General features: G+C 46.2%; 1 protein-coding gene across 5 annotated transcripts in view; it reads left to right on the top strand.

Moving 5' to 3' along the window:
• SGMS1 (sphingomyelin synthase 1) overlaps positions 1-14,678 on the top strand; it is a 287,713-nt gene that overhangs the window by 121,896 nt on the left and 151,139 nt on the right. For all 5 annotated transcript variants that reach the window (XM_047088742.1, XM_047088747.1, XM_047088743.1 and 2 more), the window contains one exon: positions 13,347-13,389. The gene's annotated coding sequence lies outside the window, so the exon portion shown is untranslated. The remainder of the gene's footprint in view (positions 1-13,346; positions 13,390-14,678) is intronic.

Below are 14,678 nucleotides of genomic sequence, written 5' to 3'. Positions count from 1 at the left end.
ATGTGTACATGTGTGCACGTGCACACACAGAGCAATATCACTCAGCCACAAAAAAAAAAGAAATCTTGTCATTTGCTTACAGTGTGGATAGATCTAGAGAATATGATACTAAGTGAAATAAGTCAAAGACACTGTATGATTTCACTTATATGTGGAATCTAAAACAAAACAGCTGAAGAGACAGGAAAATGGAAACAGACCCCCAGATGCAAGAAATAAATTGTCGATTACCAAGGGGGGGGCGGCGGGGGGGGGGGGGATGGGAGAAATCGGTGAAAGTGATTAAGAGGTACAAACTGCCAGGCATAAATTAAGTCATGGGGTATAATGTACAGTGTAGAGAATACAGTCAATAATACTGTAATAACGTTGTATGATGACAGATGGTAACTAGATTTATTGTGGGGATCATTTTATAATATATAAAAACGTTGAATCGCTGTGATATACACCTGAAAATAATAGGATAGTGTGTGTCACTTATCCTTCTATAAAAGAAAAAACAGCAAAACACTTGGACTATTGTTAATCAGTCAAGCCGCAGAACCCGAGGAAACTGATAAATCCAGAAATGCCTTTTGATGAATGACGGGAAGGAATTTGCAGGTGTTGGAGTAAACCTTCTCCAGACGCCCTTACATGAATTTGGAGGTGTTGAGGGATATGCATTTCTTACTGACTGTGGGAAAGAAAAGTTGATTGAAACCGTTGATACTGACCTTTCATCACTACTTCATAAATTGGAGAGGTTGTTTTGAAATCCCCCAAGTCTTAGTAACAGGAGAATAATCTTCCTCCTCCACCTCTTCATACGGCGACTGGGAGTGTTTGAATCACTAACTCCCTTTACAGGCACTTCAACTGAGAGCTGTTTTATGTCTGTCTTGCTTTCATAAGGGAAAGACCGCTGATTAAAAAGCTTGGTATTAGAGAACACTTAAAAAATCAACAAAACAACAGATTTAGGGCGTCTCTTGGGGTTGTTCATCCTGATATGCGTGCGTATTTATTTGCACCTGTATCGGTGACATATTATGGCTAAAGATATTCTTAATGATGACCTTGACTCACAAAGATCATGTGAAATTTGGCTGGGGGGGAGGGGTTTTGTTAAAGAAAAAAATCAAGAAATAACCCAAGAAGTATATTTAAAGGTGTTTAGGATACAGTGTGAGTGAAAACAAGTTACAAAATGGTAAGCATACATGTCCTGCATTTGGTAAAACCAACCATGTTTTCCAAAATATGAGTAACTGTTACAAGAAAATAAATGTGGGGGCTCCTGGGTGGCTTAGTAGGTTGAGTGCCAGCTCTTGATTTCAGCTCAGGTCATGATCCCAGGGTCATAGGATCCAGCCCTGTGTTGGGCTCTGCAGTGGGCAGGTTGCCTACTTAAGATTCTCACTCTCTTTCCCTCTGCCCCCGTCCCCTGCTCTCTTTCAAATAAATAAATAAAGTTTAAAAAACAAATGTTATTAGAAGTTGGGGGAAAACTCTTAATTCTCCACAAAGCAGTGAATTGACCATCTCTCCAAATGGGGGAGGGGGCGCAAAGATGTTGAATATTTTAATAGTGGAAAACATGTTTATATGTTATGACATGAAAAATGATTATGAAACTGAGCATTTCATCCTATACTTATAAAATGAATGAAATTATGGGATAAGTACATAATATATATAAAGTATATAAAACGTACAAAAATATGCAAGAAATATACAAGAATTACACAGAAAGGTAAAAAACTTTTATTTCACACTATATATACATTAGTGGACTAAACAAATATTCCTGTCCTCCTGCAAAAGAATTGGAAATAAAAATTTCAAAGTGGTTAAGTGCTTCTGATGGAGGACTAAGATTATTGGCCATTTTTCTTGTCTGTGCATACTTTTATTTTCTCATATCACTCTAAGTACATCTAGTATTTTTTCAAACGGGGAGAGTTAGAAAAACTGTAATATATTACAGAGAGATTTTCACTTACCAGAAGAGGAAAAATTCAACCCAGAAAAATCACTTTTCTTTTATCTGGGCAGCAAAGTCTCATTGTGTTGTTTGGTAACTGAGCCATTTAAGGATTTTTGTTTTAACCTGGACCTCCTAAGGAAGATGATGCTTTGTAGCCTCTGGTTGTTAGGACTTGAATGATATAAACTTAAATTTTTTTTTTAATGTTTGTTTATTTTTGAGAGACAGAGACAGAGTGCAAGCAGGGGAGGGGCAGAGAGAGAGAGGGAGACACAGAACCTGAAGCAGGCTCGAGGCTCTGAGCTGTCAGCACAGAGCCAGACGCGGGGCCCGAACCCACGAACCGTGAGATCGTGACCGGAGCCGAAGTCAGACGCTTAGCCGACTGAGCCACCCAGGCGCCCCTAAATGATACAAACTTAAGACCTCAGGGCAGTGAGCGAGTGGAGTGGCTCCACAGGTGCTCAGGTTACCCTTGGGGGGTGAGACCCCCGCTGTCTCTGTATGTGGCTGGCCTGGATGGACACCCGGCTCTTGGCTGAGGAATACGGACACTCGGTGGAAGAAACTCAAGAGCCAAGCTAAGTGAATCATTGTCACTAGGATATGGATTGCGGGATGTAGTCTTTGGAGTTCGGAGAAACCAGAGATGGTGTGTTACGGTAGCCTTTTCTTGGAGAATCCCTGTATTCATTAGCGTTTTCAAGGTTCCGAGAAATTCTGGAGCAGGGAGACAAAGGTCATTGCCTCCACAGAAGGGTTTTTAGTGGGATTCCACTGACATCCGGGGAGTGGAGAGCTAGGCAGATGCATCCTGGAAGGGAAGAGTAGGCACTGAAGAGAAGGAGGAGATCTTCCCGGTCAGGGGGGTACCTGAGTCGGTACCTGGTCGGTATAGATCTGGGAGTAACATGAACCTTCTGAGTTCTCGAAACTTAAGGATGCAGTGTCCACAGGGCCGGGTTTTCGTGTGCAGTGACTTTAAATGGTTTCCTGAACACGTTGTGGTCACCTTGAAAAGTGTGTTTAAATCACATGGCGTAAGTTACATAAATAAATTCCTGTTTTAAGTCTTAGTAGGGAGACTTGTTACTTGCAGGAATCTTTGTGATTTCTACTGTGTAAATACTTAGTGTAATGTATTTTCATGCATCAGGTTAATTTATATTGAGAAACTATTGATTTTTGGTTTAGAAAGTTGAGTGGTATTTAGAAAAATGAGTGGTAGAATTAACCTTCTTCTCACTGTTTCTATAAAGTGGAAACATTTGGCCCTGTTTTCCGCTTGATGTCTGTAGTTCTGATTTAAAGAAGTCATACGAAGTGATGGGTAGAGAACCCCAGACCCCTGTTTTGGGAAGTTGAAAGGTTCTGCGAATTTAAAAACTCCTGCCTACACGTATGTGCCTTGCTTTGCTGAGTTAGGTGTGTAGCTCTTTAGCTCAGAAAATGTAAGCACAAGGACAACAGATTAGAACCAAGATTACGACTTTTTTCCTGAATAAATGGGGTTGCTTCACCTCCTAGGTTATGTGTTCTACTTGTCTTCATTGCACAGCTCTATTTTTAGCTATGGTTTTGCACACACACACACACACACACACACACCCCACCTGCTATATGCATTTATTTGGATTTTGTTTATATCATCTCTCTTAGAAGAGCATGCATGGTCTGCATCTATGTAACTGGAGTTCAAGGCTCTGCGTCAGTTGTCACATACTGATGTACCGGGAATGACACTACTGTCATGGTCTTGACGTTTGTATGTTACCACCTGTATCACTATGCATTGTGAGGATCTGGCTCCCAAGTTGCATGGACCAGTTAATTCATAGCCTAGTGGGTTGTATTGTTACCAGGTGCTGTGAATAGTTTTCTAGAGGTTTATAATGGAGCGATTTTTAAAATGGATCGTCACTGCTGAAGAATAATTTTCAAAAAGCTACAAATGCGTTTCAGGTAGATAGTAAACGAACATACGTCATTGGTTTTATTTAACGCAGGAGGGAATTAAAAGAAAATTTGAGAAACTGGAAAAAAGGAATTACTGAAGTGATTTTATTAATGGATAACAAAACTAGTTAGAAAAACAGTACAGTGTACCGTTTGGGGTTATCTTTTCTCCCAGGCAGAAATCAGACCTTATGTGCATTGCTCTAGGTCACATTATCTGGAACTACTCACAGTTTCACAGAGTTGTGAAATAGAGTCGGTCAAAGGTTTGTGCCCTGTTGACTTGGATGGCCCTCGGCAGGCCCACTGGGTGATGTCTGGCGTGCCACTGAAGGGGCACATTGGGATCTATTTTGCTCCTTTCAAAGTCTTGAATAGTTTTTCTGACATTTTAAAAACAGTTTATTCATTTTGAGAAAGAGAGAGAGAGAGAGAGACGGGGAGAGAGAGAGAGAGAGGATCCCAAGCCGGCCCCACACTGTCAGTGCAGAGCCCAGCATGCGGCTCAACGCAGGGCTCAATCTCAGGAACCGTGAGATCATGACCTGAGCCGAAACCAAGAGTCAAATGCTTAATCGACTGAGCCACCCCGGCCCCCCTTTCTGACATCATTTTAAAAATACTTTTTGAGCAGTTTCATTGCTTGAATGCTTACAGTTTTAGACCCTGAGACCAACGCTCTTCTAATTTAAGACATGTGTTAACAACAATATATGACACAGGTATTTGGATTTACCGTGTCTGGTTTTGTTACCAGGTACCCCCACCCCTACCCCCACCCAAGTGGGATACTGAAAATATGGTTAAGGTAGCACTATTTCTCATCTAAATATTTTGTCTAACGACTGAGCAAATAGGACGCTCCCTCTGCTTCTTAGATCGTTTAAGGGAGAGCTGGGGTATCGTAGCACTGTGTATTGTAAATGAAAAACAGAGCAACTGCAAACATGAGAGGCAGGAGAAATTCCAATACTCTTTGTACGCACAGCCAAAATGGGGCAGCCTGGAAAGTGGCACATTTTAGGAACTTTTATAGAAAAAGTTACGTATGTAATCGGATGAGAATCCATCGTTTGACAGCTCTCAGGTAATCGAGAGCATTTCCGTCATTGCCCCAGATGCCTCATGGGGAGTCATCCTTAGTCTGAAAGGGGTGTGGTGACGGCCAGGTGCCACCTGTGCACAGGGCGCACGCGCAGACAGGAACGCAGAGCCCCTCCCGCGAACTGGCCTCATTTTCTAGCTGAGGAAACCTTGGGTCCAGAGGAGAGAGGAAGCCGCACTTGCTGGAGAACGTGGCCCCGACTTCTTGCTAAGTGACGTGAGCTGTTCAATCTAAAGGAGGGTGGCTTAGGGACGCCTGGGTGGCTCAGTCGGTTAAACATCCGACCCGATTTCAGTTCAGGTCATGATCTCAGGGGTGATGGGATCAAGCCCCGGGTCTGGCTCTGCACTGATGGTGTGCAACCTGCTTCGGATTCTCTCTCTCTCTCTATGCCCCCCCCCCCCCGCCCCCACTTGTGCTCTCTTGGCCTCTCAAAATAAATAAACTTAAAAAACTAATAAGGTGGTTATCCTTCACCCACAGGTGTACATGGTAGGTCCCCACATAAAGGTTCACCTAGGTTGCTGTCCGGGGTTCCCTCTTAGGGAAAACCGGGTGGGGCTGCCTCAGGGAAGGTACCCGGAGGGGGGAATGTAGGCGTAGCTCCCCCAGAGTCCGGGTTAGGAAATGGCCCAGGTTCAGCTCCCACTTCCCACGACAGACCGGGCCCCCCGGTCGCTGGCCCTGACTCTCCCGGGCCCTCTCACCCCGACGGTGGCAGGCAGCTTCCCCTAGGGCTTCTGGAGTCCCGATTTTGAGGCGGAGAATCCGATTGGCTGGCCCCGTCCTCGTAGGTTCTTGGCCAGCCTGTGAATGGCTGCCTTCCGATCAGGTGTTCCTGCAGGCCCAATCCGCGGCGGCTGTGTGTCTGCGCCTGGGTCACGTGGTGGAGCCCCCGGAAGTAGGAGGGGCTGGGCGGGTCCGCTGACGTGTGTCCGCTCGCGTCAGGTGTGAGCAAAGCGGTAGGTTTTGGGCCAGGAGCGTGTCCAGTGATGCGCTTTGGAACTGGGTTTAAGAATTTCATCTGTTTCCCTGTCGGAGTGAATTTGGGATGTCTTTTGGGGGCGTCTTCTATTCGTATTCAGTAAATTTTTCCTCTTTTAGGGCCGGGAAAGACCGCCTTGGTGACTGGCAGTGTGTGTTGTGGTAGTTTGGTTTGCCATTTCACGCTGAGTTTTCTCTGGAAGCCCTAATGTGACTTCAGAGTACGTAAAAAGGAAGTCAGAAAGTTCTCATTGTTCTGAGGTCCTTGAATTTTCACTAAATATTTATTCTTCGCAATATCTCAAAGGAAACAGGGTTCAAAAGGCAAGGCATTTGGATTAGTTTTTAAGGAACATCTATGGGGCTGCTGGCGTGCGCGCCCTGTGTTTGGGATGCGGATGCTGGGGGGCCTTCCGAGGACCCAGAGCGTCCTGCGGGACCAGTCCCGGGGGATCCGTGATGTGCAGGATGAGGACGGAAATCATCCTGGAGCCTGGAGGGAGCGAGAGGGGTTTACTGACGGTATAGACGGAGCCCCTGGGAGACTCCCGAAGGAGCAGGGGTCTCGTCTTTGTTTGGGGTGTGGCATCCAGGAACTGGTCAGAACAAAGGCGAGGGCCCACGTGTTACTCCTCGGAGCCAGGGTCCCCTCGTGGGGACGGACGTCCAGCTCCGTGGTCTGGAATTGCCCTGTGATGGCTTCTCTCCTGGTCCTTCCTGGGACGTTATCTATTGTAGAGCAGTCATTGACTCCACGTCCCTTACAGGGAGGACACACACTGTTTGCACCGTGCCGCGTGTGTGACGTCGGGGTGCCGATCCTGGCAGGAATGTAAGCAGGGAAAGGAGCAGAAAGCGGGTTTTTAGGGGGCTCTTTGGTTTCCCTATCTCAGTATGACGTAACCGAAGCTTAGGAGACCTTCTGACTGGTTGGGGAGATAGTGTTTCAAACGGACGCTACTTGGGACTACAGTAGGTGAGACATCCCTTCGGTTGTAAGAAAGGATTACAGCTTCTGGGCGCCTGGGTGGCTCAGTCTGTTGAGTGTCAGACTCTTCATGGTTTGTGGGATTGAGCCCCCGAGTCTGGCTCTGGCCTGCTTGGGATTCTCTCTCTCTCTCTCTCTCTCTCTCTCTCTCTCTCTCTCTCTGCCCCTCTCCCATGAGATCTCTCCCTCTCAAAATAAATAAACATTAAAAAAAAATAAAAAAGGGTTATAGCTTTTGATCCTTCTGTAATTAAACCATATTTTGGTAGTGACATAAGACTGTGTAAAGATGGCTTTAATGAAAGGTAAATTATAACACAGCGTGAGGTGAAAGTAAGTCTCAATCCAGAATGTATCGGGTGCGCATGTGGTATTTTGAGAAAATGTTTTTGGTAAGTAAAAGGCCATGTGGAGAATTCCTCTCTTATTGTAAACACGTTTATTTCCGTTGTTCTTTCGAAGCCCGGCGATGGGCATGATGGACGGTGAGGGGAGCCGGGGAGGGAAGGACCTTAGAGACCCACAGGATCACACAGCTCACGACGAACAAAGCTTCTGACGGTGGGTAAGACTCCAGTTTTGAAAACGATGACTAAGTGTGGAGAGTAGAGGTGGGCGAACTGATCGGAGGAGTCTGATTTGATGGAATGGGTAGGGGAAGACGTGGTGAGATCTTGTGGGTGATTGATCACCCAAGTCTGCCCTGGGTACCGAGAGCGGGGGGAGCACAGAGAACGTGTGGCTCTTGCCTGCAAGGAGCCGTAACTATTAGCATTATTATTCTTAATGTTTATATTTGGCACACACAGAGAGAGAGCGTACAACCACGGGAGGGGCAGCGAGAGGGAGACCCAGAATCCGAAGCAGGCTCCAGGCTCCGAGCTGTCGGCACAGAGCCCAACGCGGGGCTCGAACCCACGAACCGTGACATCATGACCTGAGCTGAAGTCAGATGTTTAACCGAATGAGCTACCCAAGCACACCTTATTTTTTTAAATGTTTACTTATTTTTGAGAGAGAGAGAGAGTGTGAGCAGGGGAAGGACAGAGAGAGAGAGAGGGAGACACAGAACCCGAAGCAGGCTCCAGGCTCCCAGCTGTCAGCAGAGAGCCCGACATGGGGCTTGAACTCAGGAACCGTGAGATCATGACCTGAGCCAAAGTCGGACATTCAACTGACTGAGCCACCCAGGCACCCTAGGGAGCTGCAATTAAGAACATCTGAGGAAGGTTATATTGGCACAAACGTGGGTAGAGTTTTAGTAACAACCAGACCCCGCTCCGGTAAAGCAGGGCGGGCACTGCGGGCAGGGCCGTGGATAACAGGACCTGCGATGATAGAAGGTCCGTCCAATTGTGAATGCCCGGCACAAGTCGTAGGTGCCTGACACTCTTCTGGGCAGCCTTCTAAAGGGAAAATAGGGATAGATTTTATATTTGGGGAGGGGGCCAGGGTATCTGAAGATTTAACTAGAATAAAGAGATACTTTTGTTTGCAGGACCCTTTTCTGGGTCCCTTATGCCCTCGTTCCCATTGGTAAAAAAGGACAAGACATTGGCCAGGCGGACGGCTGGTTTCCGGGATTAAAATGAGATCCATAAAATGTCCAGGAAAGGCGCCTGGCCCGCGGTGGGGAAGCGCGTGGGTTTGTTGATGTTATTTACCTCCTTGGTCTCGCTGACCACCCACGAATGTCAGTACTGGTTTGGGTTTTCCTTCTGGCTGGACTGCGAGCTCCTTCCGGGAAGCCGCTCGCGCATCTGTGTGGTCCCGGGCAGTAAGCGCTTGCTGAATGAAGGGACCAAGTACCTTTTCTTTCCTCCTTCTTCTGCGGGAGGCACTGGCCATCTCTTTGGGGAAGGGGAGAGGGGCGGTGGCGGGCATGAGATCACACTCAGGTCTTCGGGGATTAGCCTCTAGGTGGTCACCGTTCACTTCTCTCACCGCTGCGGGGAGTACAGTTGCTTTCGCTCTTTATCACCTTTGGGAATGACTAGTACCTTGTATTTCTCTGAAAATGTTTGCCCCCCCCAAATGCTCTCCTTCTGCGCCCACATTTTAGTGGGCTGCAGTGTGTAAACCTGTCCTTTCCTTCCAGATGAACCTGTTCCTCCAAATTCCTCTATTTAAATGCACCTTCTAGAAGAGAGGGATGAGCAAAGCCTTCTGAGAGGCAGGGTAGTGAATGGGTGATTTTTTTTTTTTTTTTATAGTTTGTGTTTTCTTTTACACCCCGGCGAGCAGCTCAGAGAAAGAGCTGGGACTTCCCAAGAGACTCATGATGTCCTGCATGTTGAAGCAGGGGTGGAGGACGAGGGGCTGGGAGCAGGCATTCAGTTCGCCCTTGGCGCGAAGTCTTTAAATCTGGGTGCTGTGCAGCGAGGGGCAGATGAAGGCTTTCCCGGGGTGTAATCCTGTGTTGTTCTCTCTGGCGAAGAGGGTGATGCCAGCCGCCAGCAGAAGGACGCCTGTGGTGTCCGCAGGGGCACGTTGCACCGTCTGGTCACCGTGAACTTGACGCAGTGCCTGGGGCCCAGCAACCCGCCCTTGAATCCCTCCCCCATGAGAGACCGCAAAGGCTCTTCTCCAAGCAGAGGACAGAAAGAAACTGTTCAATTAAACTGTGTTTGTTGAGACTTAGATGCTAGGAAGAAGGTACTAACTCTGTACTTCGGGTTTTGTGGTCTCAAACTAAGGTCTCATGTGCGTTTGTTGTTCATGAGTGAGAATGAGAAAAATTTCAGTGGTTCTTACTGTTCTAATGAAGTGTAATTTTCATAGAAGAATGTAATAAAAACGGAAAAATATAACTAAGTTAATCTGGTGGTCTTATGGTCTCTCCATATCATTCGTGTCTAATCACGCATCATCTTCCCCTCCTAGAAGAAAAACAACTGAATCGTATGTAATTACAGAGTTTGGGACCGAGTTGCCCACAGCCAAGCGTGCCCGCTGTGGTGTCCGTGTCTTGCATCCGTGGGGGACAGCGGCAGCCGATCTCAGCACTGTTGTCCTATGCGGCCACCTCCCCCTCGCAATCTGTCAGGCTGCCCCCCCCCCCCCGATCGAGGAGGAAATAGTAAACTCTGGAAGGATTGGCTCTTCAAATACAAACTTGTAAAGTGGGCGTTCATGCCTTGCTGGGTTTCACGAACTTGAATCTTTTCCTTTCTCAGCCTTGCCTCTTACGCTCGTTCCTTTGTACCCTTCGAGCCCACAGCTCCACTGTGGTTTTTCTCGAGAGGAAGTCAGCAATAGTAAACACTAAACGCTTAGCAGGCTGAGCGTTGCTGCACAGAATTACTGTGCATAAGGGAAGGATACCTCCTTCTGTCCTCTCTCCTCCCATTATCTGTCTGTATGTCACCGGGCTAATGTCTGCGAAGGTTCCTGTCTTAACCGTACTCGGTCTCAACTGAACGTGTAGAGCCACCACGGCCTTATCCGTGTAATTTGGATAATTTCTTCCCCTGGATGCTTGACTGTGCAAGGTGAGCACACTTCCCTGGGACACGAGTCCCAGAAGGAACTCCCCCCTTAGTTTCTAACCAGCAGGTGTCTGTTGTGGAATCAGACCTTCAGCGTTTGCTGAGTACTCCCCGTGCCAGATCCCATGTCTGCCCATCCCCAGAGAGCTCTCAGCCGCTTTGACCATTCTCTGCTCTCTAAAAAGAGTCCATCCACATCTATTTTTGTTTCTGTCCTCAAGCCACTCGCCATCAACACATTAGCCCATCTACCAGGAGGGAAGCGTGCCAATACCCTTTACTCAGGACGAATCAAAAGCAATTTGAAACCGGGAACTTGTGAAAGGATCATGAAATGATTTTGGAATGGAAAAGCAGGTTGGGCGCTTTCATCACAGAGCCAGGCCCATCCTGTGTCTTTGGTGTTCCGTAGTCTTGGCGGGAACCTTTTCCTACTTCCTCACAGCGTGACCTTGGACGGGGTTGCAACCTTGGACAAGTTACAGAATCGCTCTGGGCCCAGTGTCTGCCTCTGATCCGCCGGGGATCCTCAAGCCTCCCCCCTTTGCAGGGTTCTCATTGGATTAAATGTAAAGGCATCAAATTAATTTGCACGTCACGTCTGACAGTCGTAGTTACTGTCATCGACGTTATTTTGCATTTACCAGTGAGGATGCAGGAAGGCTTTTTTAGTGACATGCCTTTTGGTGAGTCCCTCACGTATAGTCTTCTATCCAGTCTTTTTGGATATTTTATTTCCTCTCCCTCTTCAAGTGGCAGAACAGGCAGTTGTGGTTTTGAGCCGTGTTCCCTGCTTTTTGAAAGTACTTATGATCGAAGTAAATATTCATGCAGGTAGGGCATGTCATTTGAAGGCGGCATTATCATTGTATCCTCGATAATTGTCTCGTGGCAGTTTGCCTCTGCATCTATGACTTTTTCTGACGGACATCATGTTCTTTTGATGCCCCTGCTGCAGTGGGAAAAGCCCGCAGCGCATGAAAGAAATTAACACGACAGAACATTACCCCTCGTGAAGTGTACGGGTTTCTTTCGAAACGTCTCCTTTGAGGTACAGAAAGATAAGTGGGCCTCCTTTGCGAGTGACAGAACTATTCAGCCTTCCGGTACTTCAGAAGACTTCTGGGGACCCCGAGTTACTCGATACTTTTCCTTTAAATGATTCATGAGCAGGGGCCTCCCAATATATTCCATATCTAGTTAGAAAGGCCTCTTTTCTGGGAACATTTTCCTTTTGGTTTTTGGTGTCTCTGGCCCTCCACAGAAGCCGTAAAGAGGAACAGTCTGGCTTCACCCAAGTGTGTAGCTTGGGGTATCACACTTACCCGCACCGAGACCCGGTGCCCTCCTCTGTCTGCAGGCTTCATAGCAATTGGAAGATCAAATGAGATCTGCATCAGTACCTTAGTCTAGCTTCTAGCACAAACTAGAAGCTGTTACCTGTATTTTTATAGGTGTCTTTGCAGCTATAAAAGGAGGTCCCAGGGCGCCTGGGTGGCTCCGTTGGTAAAGCGTCCGATTCTGCCTCAGCTCATGATCTCACAGTTCGTGAGTTCAAGCCCCGCATCAGGCTCTGTGCTGACAGCTCGGAGCCTGGAGCCTGCTTTGGATTCTGTGTCTCCCTCTCTCTCTCTGCCGCTCCTCCGCTCGCTGTCTGTATCTCTCTCAAAAATAATTAAACATTAAAAAAGAAAAGGAGGTCCAAACTCCCCCCCCCCCTCCGCCCCTTTTCCTCATGTCACCCCCAGCAGGACATTTGTCCTGGACAAATGGGAAGGCCCTTCCCTTTCCATTTATATCATAAAGCAACTTCTCTGCCCTACAGTCTCTGGGGGGTTGGAAGTTGACCTCAAACAACCATCCAGGCAGCAGGAACACCATCCTTAGACCGGTCACCATCTTTCTGAGATAATATCTCCTTGTAGTCAGTGACTACTTGTCTCTCTTCTTAAAGCATTTTATTTTGGTCCAGGTACAGGGATTCGTGGATTCCCAGACAGATGCCTGGATAAGAGTCCTTTGTCCCACAGGTGAAACTAACATGTGGCATTTGAAGTCAGGGCCGCGGTGACCTTGAGAGTGGTGGCCGCACGTGTGTTTGCTTTAGCTGAATTAAGTGAGCGACTCAGGATTTCTGTGCTTTTCTGCATGCATGCATCGTCTTGATGCAAATGTTAGTTTCTTACAAAGGTAACTTTTCCCTCTTTCTGGGTACCATAATTCACGTATGAATTGGAAGGGTGATACTTCATTGTTAGTGGAGAAAGTCTTCAATGAAATGAAATGAAATGAGGAAGCGAGTCTGAGGCTTTAAGGGTATGTGGGTGGAAGGCTACTTATCAGCTATTCGTTCGCGCGCAATTGGTTTGTACACGACCTGTACACACGTTCCGCTCAGCCTGCTGGCGGTCACACTTAGTGAAGACGAACATTTAAACGCGTTGCCACCCTTTTACTCTACAGTCGTAATTCTCCTAGTTTGAACAGTGTTCTTTTTTGTGTGTTTATCCTTCTCCGTATCACCAATGAGCAATTATCTGCCTGACGAGAGAAGAGGCAGTTTATAAAAAGCGTCTGATTTTACGACTCCAGCTATACCATTGGGCGCGCTTGGGGTACAGACTTGCATTAGCTTTGGGGTTTACGTGCTTCCTTCTATCAGGCTTTGCCTGATGAAGTTCACTCTGTATTCTGTGACAGCCAGAAATTAGCTGGGAAGTGGGGAAGAACGAGTTGTGCTATGGACAGAGAACAAGAAGTGAGCAGTAGTTACCCTGGGTTTGAGGCGGTTTTTCTTCTAAGCAGTTTAGTACGCAAAGGATGCCTTTTAATTCGCTTCTTATTTTCTCCTAGATTGGAAGGAAGACTGATGCAGAAAAATACCAACATGGTTCAGGTAAATGGATTTTTAATTTCTTTGTGTACCTTTTCTGCTTGGTTTGTATTTCCCATGTTTTCCCACCGAGAAGAACTCAAAAAACTATTTTTGTGGTCAACCTGACATAGAAGGAATGTTTTGGATGTATAGAGGTAATAGTCAAATGCATATTTATACCATTTAATTAATTTAGTTACACGTGTATATTTAATAATTGTATATTTACATCAAACAGCAGTAGAACTAATGTTTTTTTCCTACCTCAGAGTAACTTTCTTCCAACTCTTTCCATACACATTTGTTGTCACTGTCTCTGTCATAAGTCACATTTTTGAAGCATCTGGAACAGGCCACCGTTTATTTGTTTGCAGTGCAGTGTATTTGGAATCCCTGTGTGTGATGCTGTAATTGGAAGGTTTACTCCAAGCTGTAAGTAACTGTTTGCCCAATGTTAGGACAGTTGCTGGTTCCTTTTTTTCTGTGTCGATGAACATCGGAGGTCTCCACTATGTAACAGTTTGTAGCTTTGCTCTGTTAAATACACTTTCCTTCTTTCTTCCTTCCTTCTACTCATTCATCCATTTTATTTATCTTGACGTAATTACATGCACATTGTTTACAATTAGAATAATAATCGTAACAGCCACCCCTCTTGTTCTTAGACTGTCATCATCCTTTGCCCCTGTTCAACTCCTTTACTCCTTATTCTCTCGTTTGCTATTTCTAAACAACACACTGTATGCTTGAAGTGCCATTTAGTGATCTCTTTTAAAATTTTAGACTTCTACAGATGGATATCCCGCTGAGGATTTACCTCTCGTGTGTAACCCTTTACCCTCGGTGCACACCTGCTCTTCCCGTCTCCGTTTTGTGGCTCTCGTCTCGTTACAGTGTGTGGATAAATAAGTATTTAACGTTTACTTGATTATGACTGTATTTGCCTGTGACTGAGCTTTGTGATATTTATGTTGAAACGTCTCGGGCTGTTTCTGTTTCCCAGTTGGTTGTGCGTGAACAGTTTTATTTCTCTGGAAAATGTTTGACTCTTTTCTCTATCCCCCAAACTCTGAAATTTCCAACTGGGACATAGGTCGTAGGATCTTTTGATGTCAGCGGTCCTTTCAATCCTGAGGCTTATTTCCTTCAGTTTGAACAATTTTCTTGTACTATTTCTTGGATAATTCCCTTTCTACTCTTTCTTTCTTTCTTTTTTTTTTCCTAGATATTTGGGCCCTGTGGTTTGATTCTCTTATTTTCTTATGTTTTTCTTTTCTTTTTTCCTTTTTTTTTTCCTGAACTATTTCCTG

Source organism: Lynx rufus, unplaced genomic scaffold (genome assembly GCF_022079265.1).
Source record: "Lynx rufus isolate CCGP_SWC_20201006 ecotype Redwood Valley unplaced genomic scaffold, mLynRuf1.p SCAF_25, whole genome shotgun sequence".
In the NCBI taxonomy this organism is placed as follows: Eukaryota; Metazoa; Chordata; class Mammalia; order Carnivora; family Felidae; genus Lynx; species Lynx rufus.
This window is presented reverse-complemented; position numbering and strand designations above follow the sequence as displayed.